This window comes from Canis lupus, chromosome 34 (assembly GCF_011100685.1).
Source record: "Canis lupus familiaris isolate Mischka breed German Shepherd chromosome 34, alternate assembly UU_Cfam_GSD_1.0, whole genome shotgun sequence".
Classification (NCBI taxonomy): domain Eukaryota; kingdom Metazoa; phylum Chordata; class Mammalia; order Carnivora; family Canidae; genus Canis; species Canis lupus.
This window is the reverse complement of record NC_049255.1, coordinates 20,273,878-20,281,478: the sequence shown is the minus strand read 5'-3', so window position 1 is coordinate 20,281,478 and position 7,601 is coordinate 20,273,878.

The window sequence follows — 7,601 nt, the reverse complement described above, 5'->3', positions numbered from 1 at the left end:
CCTGTGTCCATCAATGGATGAAGGGATGAAGAAGTGTCATGGCATATAAATATGTTATTCAGTCATTAAAAAATGAGGAAATCCTGCCATTTGCAACAACATCGTGGAACCTGAGGGCTCATGCTAAGTGAGATAAGTCAGACAAATATCGTATGATTTCACTTACATGTGGATCCCTTAAAAAGAAAATTTTAAAAATACCCAACAGATACAGAAGAACAAACTCATAGAAAAAGGGATCAAATTTGTGGTTACTAGAGGCGGTGGGGCGGGGGGGGGGGAACTAGGAGAAAAATGGTCAAAAGATACAAACTTGCAATCAGAAGAGTAATAAATACAAGGGATGGAACTGAGAGCATATGACTACAGCTAACCCTGCAATATAAGGTATAGGAAAGTTGTGAAGAGAGTAAATCCTAGGAGTTCTCATTACAAGGAAAAGACATTTTCTTTCCTTTTTTTGCCTTCTCTTTTTATTGTATCTGTATGAGATGATGGATGCTGACTAAACTTACAGTGGTCATCGTTTCACATTATTTGTAAGCCAGACTGTCATGCTGTACACCTAAATTTATACAGTGACGTAGATACCTGGAAAAAATTGTTTTAATTAAAATTTTTAAAAAGTCCTTCATAATCCTGCTCCCATGGCCTCAGGCCTCAACCTTTCTCATTTCTCTCTGTGATGCAGATGTACTAACTTATACAGAGTTTCTAGAACGATTCTAGATGATTTTATCCTTCAATTCTTTGCTGATAGTTCCCTGGCTTAGAATGCATTTATTCCCCTTCTTTGTTTAGTTGCAATAGCTGATTCTTCAAGGCTTTATTCATGCAGCACTCCTTCTGGAAGCCTCTTTTAAACGTGTGTGGTACACATATTTATCCAAATACATTCTGTGCTCAGAGGAAACACTCGGTAGGGCTGCAAAGGAGGAACGATAATGTAAAACCTTTCATAGTAAGGCAAGATTAGAAAGGATTTTGTAAAGTTGAGGCCGAATTGGGCATATCTGAAAAGGGGTGCTTCGAGAACATGTCTTGCATTTTCTTTGGCCTATAACATTGTTGGTGGCTTGCCCCAAGTTTGAAACCAAGAGACCTGGGTGCCACATCTGCCAAGATTCTCAATAGCAGGGCTAGAAGGTCTTTGTCCATCGTAGACAGTGAACCAGGTGGGGTTTATGCAGCAAGGATTCCCATAGCTAAACCTTGAACGTCTCAGTCTACTGAGTCATTACAGACAAGTGGGAAGGGCTCTTGGACATCACTATGGGGAGACACTGCATTTTCTGAGCATCTTTCCTTACCTCCTTCTAAATGAATGCTGCGACCAACTAAAAATCAATAACTGGAAGCAATTGCCGTATAAGGAGTACAAGTTAAAATTCTGAAATTTTACAGAACTTCAGTATTCTGTATAGTACGATCAATCAAACAAACTACATGTGAATATCAACTTGACGTATCAGCTTGGATTTCTCAGATTTTAACATCTTCCAAACCATGCTCTTGATCTCCCTACAAACCTGCTCCTCCTCCTTCCTCCCTCCGTAATGGCCCCTCAGGTCTCATGTCAAACACTTAGGGGTCGTCCCGGACTCTTTCCTCTCTCTCATATACTCCACATTCAGTCTTTTGTACCATCCCATTAAAATGTGTGTAGAATCTGGCCATCATCAGTGTCTGACCGCACCACTCTGTCACTCTGGCTGTGACTCAGTCTTCTCTTATACTGAAAAATCTTCCTAATTTCTTCCCCTGTGTCCTTGCTTGTCTCCCACAATCTATTCCTAAATTGGCACATCGGTGATTCTATAAAAATTTAAGTTACACCACCTTGCTCTGCTGCTCCAAACCTTCTTTCCAACTCTCATGAAGGGCCTAGAAAGCCAGATGTGGTCTGGCTCTTGCCTTGTGTGCAGTGGTCCATCTCTCCTACTCCTACACTGGCTTGTGAGCAAACCAGTGTGCCACACTGGCCTTCTCACTGTTCCCTGGACACACAGGTGCTCTCCCACTGAGGAGCTGTACTATGCTGAAATGTAGACCCTAAAGGTAGTCACACCCTATCCCTGGAACCTGTGGATGTTATGTTACGTAGCAAAAAGTTCTTTGCAAATGTGATTAAGAACCTTGATACTGGGAGATTTTCCTGGATGACCTGGGTGGGCCCAAAATAAAATCACATAATGTAAGAAGCAGGAAGAGAGAAATTCTACAACACACAGGGAAGACAATGTGAAGACAGACCAGAGAGAGATTCCAGGATGCTGGCCTGGAACATTGGAGTGATGAGACTACAAGCCACAGAGCCATTTTTCTCTAGGACTTCTGGAGAGAGTGTAGCCCTGTACCTTGGCTATAGCCCAATGATATTGATTTTATATTTTTGGCCTCCAGAGCTGTGAGGCAATACATTTTTGTTATTTTAAGCCATGAAGACTGTGGTAATTTGTTCCAGGGGCCTCATGAAACAAGTACATGAACTTTGCACTTGCTGTTGGCCCTGCCTGGAATGCCTTTGCTCCTATTGTCAGGATTCCCCTTCTCATCTCTTTCATGCTTTTCTCAAACGTGGCTTCCATTTGATATTTTTTCTTCTCACACTGTCTAAACTGTAATCCTCCTCCATCCACACATTCTGGTTTTCCTTCTTCTGTTGATTTCTAAACAAAACAAAACAAACCTCTGTCTTATAAGCATCCACCATAGTATTATTTTATTGTTTATCTCTCTCAGTAGAATGTAGCACCATAAAGGAAGGGATTTCTACCTTTTTTGCACCATGTTATCCCCACACCTAGAAAAGGATGGAAGCATAGCATGTACTCAATAAATAGTTATAAATAAAACTAAAGCATACAATATATCAGACAAGTGATTAAATCACCAAGGCATAAATAATTTATTATTTTTCACTTGAAATAAAGTGATTTGAGTGTACATAATCAGTGGGACATACAAAAAATTAATGATCTAATCTAATTATTAATTATCTAATGCTTTTACAGTCAGTGCTAATAGTAGTATCTAGTGCTAATGAAATTTTGGTTGAGAGACAAAACAATTATTTAAATTACGTTAAGTAATTTACAGCATCATTTTATAAGAAAAGGCTGAAATTATAGTTGGGATAAAAATACTTTTGCAATACTGTTAAAACTCCATTGGAAACCAGTTTGAACTTATGACTTATTGAATTATATCTTTTCAAGCTCATCTCCTTAAGTGGTTTATGAATAAATAACATCACCCCAGCACATGACTGGTCTGCAGCCCTAGCATACAGATTATGGTCTCTGATATTTCTTAAAATGGTGCCTGATGTGTCTGATATGTCTGAATGAAGTAAGAAGTCTATTTAATAATTAGATATCCTCCTTGAGGGTAAGTTTGGGTAGATGTAGGGTTTTCCCTTCTTCTTGATAATGGGCTTTATGTTGAGATTAGAGTGCCAGAAAACATAATATTCTAGGCTAGATATATGACTGTAAACCTAATTCCAAGAAGCTAGGAGTGTTGGAATTTCCCTTAAGTCCCAGCATTTGAGGGGTATCTTATGGGCAGAGCATGTATTAATGTGTCCTTGCTGCACTAGTGTTCATCCTAGCAGATCATGGATATTAAATAAATCTTTGTTGCTATGAACTGCATGAAATTCACAACACCAATCCATATGCTATGGGGTCTGTGGAGACTTATTATATGGTTCTTGTGTTTTTAGAATTCACAGTCAGCCTTCATTGTAAAAGATATACACAGTAAATCTTGCCTCTATTCATTCATTAAACAAGGCTTTACTGAGCACCTACTATGAATTTGAGGTTTCGGTATTCACCAGAGAAAACATAAAAGATGAGTAAGACGGTCTTGTGGAGGGAATGTAATGATATTTGTGGTGGGTGTTATAAAAGAAATGCATTCAAAATCCTGGGACACTTACTGAGAGCTTACTATTGCTAGATACTGTCCTAATTTCTTTCTTTGACCTTCTTTTGTTCATCTACCTTTATCAGGGTAGGGACATGATGGTTTCTCTAGGCCTTTTCCAGTTTTATGATCTATGACCATCTAAATGAAAATGTTCAGATGCCATCAAGTCATTGCTAGATGCTGATACCTTGGGACAATCTGATCAAAGGGGAGATGCAGGGGTGGTATCTATTTTCTTTTAAATAGTATAATAGATCACATATACAGAAGAGCACAGAAAACATATACATACAATTGAAAGGATAATTATGCACTGAAAACTTGCATAACACACACTCATGTCAGAGAAATCTTTGCCAGCCTCCTGGAAATCCTTCCATCCACAATATATAATAATTCCCTATTACAATCACCTCTCCCCTTCTGCACAGAGCTAACTACTATCTTGACATAGTGACAATCACGTTCTTGGTTTTTAAAAAATATATATCATATATATAACAGCCCTGCACCCTAGAACCTGTTCAGCTCCGTTGTTTCAGGTGGGTGCTGTGATGGATTTTATTGTTGTTCATAATATTCAGGGCCACTCCCTAAACCTCCCAACACCACTCCACCTTTGGCAAGATATATTTCCCTGAACCATTGCAGGCTTGGCTGTGTCACTTGCTTTGGCCAATGGAATGTGAGGCAAAGTGATGGATGTCATTCTAGGTTGGAAGCTTTAAGAACTAACATAAGCTTCTCCACTTCCTTATCACTCTGTCATGATGCCTGGGAAAGTCCCAGAGAGGAGCTATGGTTATTTATGTGTGCATGTATTGAGCCTCAGCTCATCAGAGACTAGCAGGTGCTCTGAGTATAGCTAAGGAACTCTGATGGAGGCCTTCAACATCTTGGACAGAATTCAGCATAGCCTTTATCTGCTGAAAGTATCTCCAGACCCTCTAAATTTGACTGTCTCTTTTCAGCAGAGAATTCTGTGTTCTTTCTTCCTGAGCCACTGACTCACTTAATCAACCCCTATCTTCTTCTTCTTCTTCTTCTTTTTTTTTTTTCCTAGCAGGGAGCACTCTTTTTACTTACATACTTACCTTACATAGTGTGACAATTCTTCACAAAATTTTTGCCTAGGATAAGATCTTGAAAAAAGTGACAGTAGATATGGCTACTTGTAATACAAACTTTGGAGTGTCTGAAACATGGCCTATAGAACTTGGACCCTTGAATTCCAATAGGAAAAGGATCCAACCTGACAGCAGTTGTCCTGGTTGCTACCAACTGATAAAGAGAAACATGAAATATTTCCTGAAAGTAGTTTCACTATATTCACAGAGAGCTGTTCTGATTGTGTGAATGTTCCGAGATTCAGAGTCAATACCCGCTCAGAGTAGAGTTTGGGCCATGCTGCCCTCCATGTGCTAACATCCTGAGGATGGAGAGACCTTCCTAACCACCGTTGATAAAGATCCTCTGGGAATCTTGGATTTGTCTTGTAGCACCTTCCATGGATCTTTGAATTGATAGGAGAATACCAGACATAGCTTGAATTTTCTCTGGATTTGTGTCTTAGTTAAGAAATTTTTCAAACCACTAAGTCAGTTTTACTTAACTGTTTTTTTTTCTTCTTTGGCCCTCAAATACCTCTGGAACAACATATTCCCATCAGTAATAATGGATGACAATGACAGGGGTTCTTTCTGGGCCTGGAGTGGGTAGAGGGGGTATATCCCCCTGCAAGACTGTGTATTGAAATCTGTGGGGTAAGGGCTACATGCAATTTCCAAAAGCCTTCAATTGATACCTACTTCCCTTCCCAGCTCTTTATTACCTTCATATTCTATACTTCACATTGTCATCTCCTGTATTATTCAAATAAGTAACATTTCAGTAATGAACACGTTGCAAAAGTATTTACTAATATTTATTAACCCATATTCCAAATTGGAGAAGAGACTCGTTCTTTTATCCCTCTCCCCTTTGCTGACTTTATAGAATACAGGTGCATAGTAATTTATTTTATAAAAGAATAAAATTTCCTTTATTAAAAAAATTATCTAGATTAAAGACAGCAGCGATGTATAATGAAACTGTCAGTATGCGATATGGCCACAGCTGTACACATTTTTACATTAGTGAGCTCTTAATTTGTGGCTTCTAGAGCAACCCAGTGCCATTGCAGAAAATTGAGGTAGTAAGTTTGTTCATTCGTTGTATTGTAAGCACATGTTTTTTCTTGAGAAAACAAGGCTATTGCACAGAAAGATGAATTACATTGGTCTCTGCTTAGAGGGCTCCCACTCTAAATTAAACCTGATGTTAGGCCTAAGGGGATTGCATCATTTGGGTAGAAACAAACAGATAAACCCTGACAATTTGCACCCTCTATCTTTTTGGTTTTCCTCTCTCTGTCATTTGTTTTGGGAACAAAGATACAATATTTCTCTGATTCATTCCTGGCACGTGGCTCCAGCCTGGGCCATTATCTCCTCAATTCATTCAATTCCTGGGAACCCATGGGTCCCCCATCTCTCCTAGGCTGGTAGCTGACCCCAGGGAGATGTGAGCAGCCCAGTCCTGAGGCCTTGGCTGAGTAATTTCTCATTTCTGAGCTTCAGGTGTCTTAATTCAATGTTGAGAGATAAGGAAGTCAAAGAAGAAATCATGTTTCTAAGAAGAGTTACTTCTGGAACTCTAGAACAAGGGCTCTAGGAAGTAGTTTTGTCCTTTCTGAAGTCTTTGGCACAAAGCTAGTGGAGAGCATGTCCCCATTCTAAGAGATGATGCAGAGGTATCATCCTCGACCTTATCCCATGCAAAAACCACTTGGAGACAAGTGCCAAGACTGGACCTCAACACTGAAAAGTCTCTTCCAGTTCCCAGCAACCTTTTCCATGCTGCATGCTGTTCCTTCTGTGTGCCTCCACCTTTCCAGGGATCTGGTTTCTGGGTAATGGAATCATAAGCCTATCATGACTAGAAGAGGCCCTAGATATTATCTAGCCAGCCTCCCCTGTGCAGGTGGGAAGACAGAAGTCCACTGAGGGAAACCACTGGGTTCTGAGGCTGAACAGATATGCTGCAGAACCAGGACAAATTGCCAAACCACCGGGTCCTTTCCTTGCCAATATTGTCTCCCTCCCGCATCTATACCTTCATCAGAATTATGCAAATTTGGAGTCTCTAAAGTATTGGGCATCAGGGAGCCATGGGTACCCCATTCCCTGGCCTCTCTCAGCAGTAGCTGAGACAGTGGAAGCTTGCAGCACAGAACAAACTTGTTCCTCCTGCAGCTTCTTCGGTGTGGCCTGGGACCAGGAACCAAATGCCATCTCTAACAGTTCTATGACTCTAGGAATCTGAAACATCATCATAGTGCTTTTTACAGGGTATTAGATTGCATTTTATCTCACGACTGGCTTGAGATCTTTCTGAGCAAAGGGCATCTCACTTCTATCTCAATTTCTACTTGCTAGGAGCTCAGTAGTACTGCGATAAATGAACAAATGAGCTTGGTTTCGGAAGGGCTGGATCTGAGTCTTGGATGAGGCTCTAATTTCCACCTTGGCCAGCACACAAGTCAAACAGTTGGTGCTTGGCACATAGTGAATGATGGTCCCCACACATCAGGGGGTGTGCGAGCTGCAGGCTCTGCATTTCCTCAG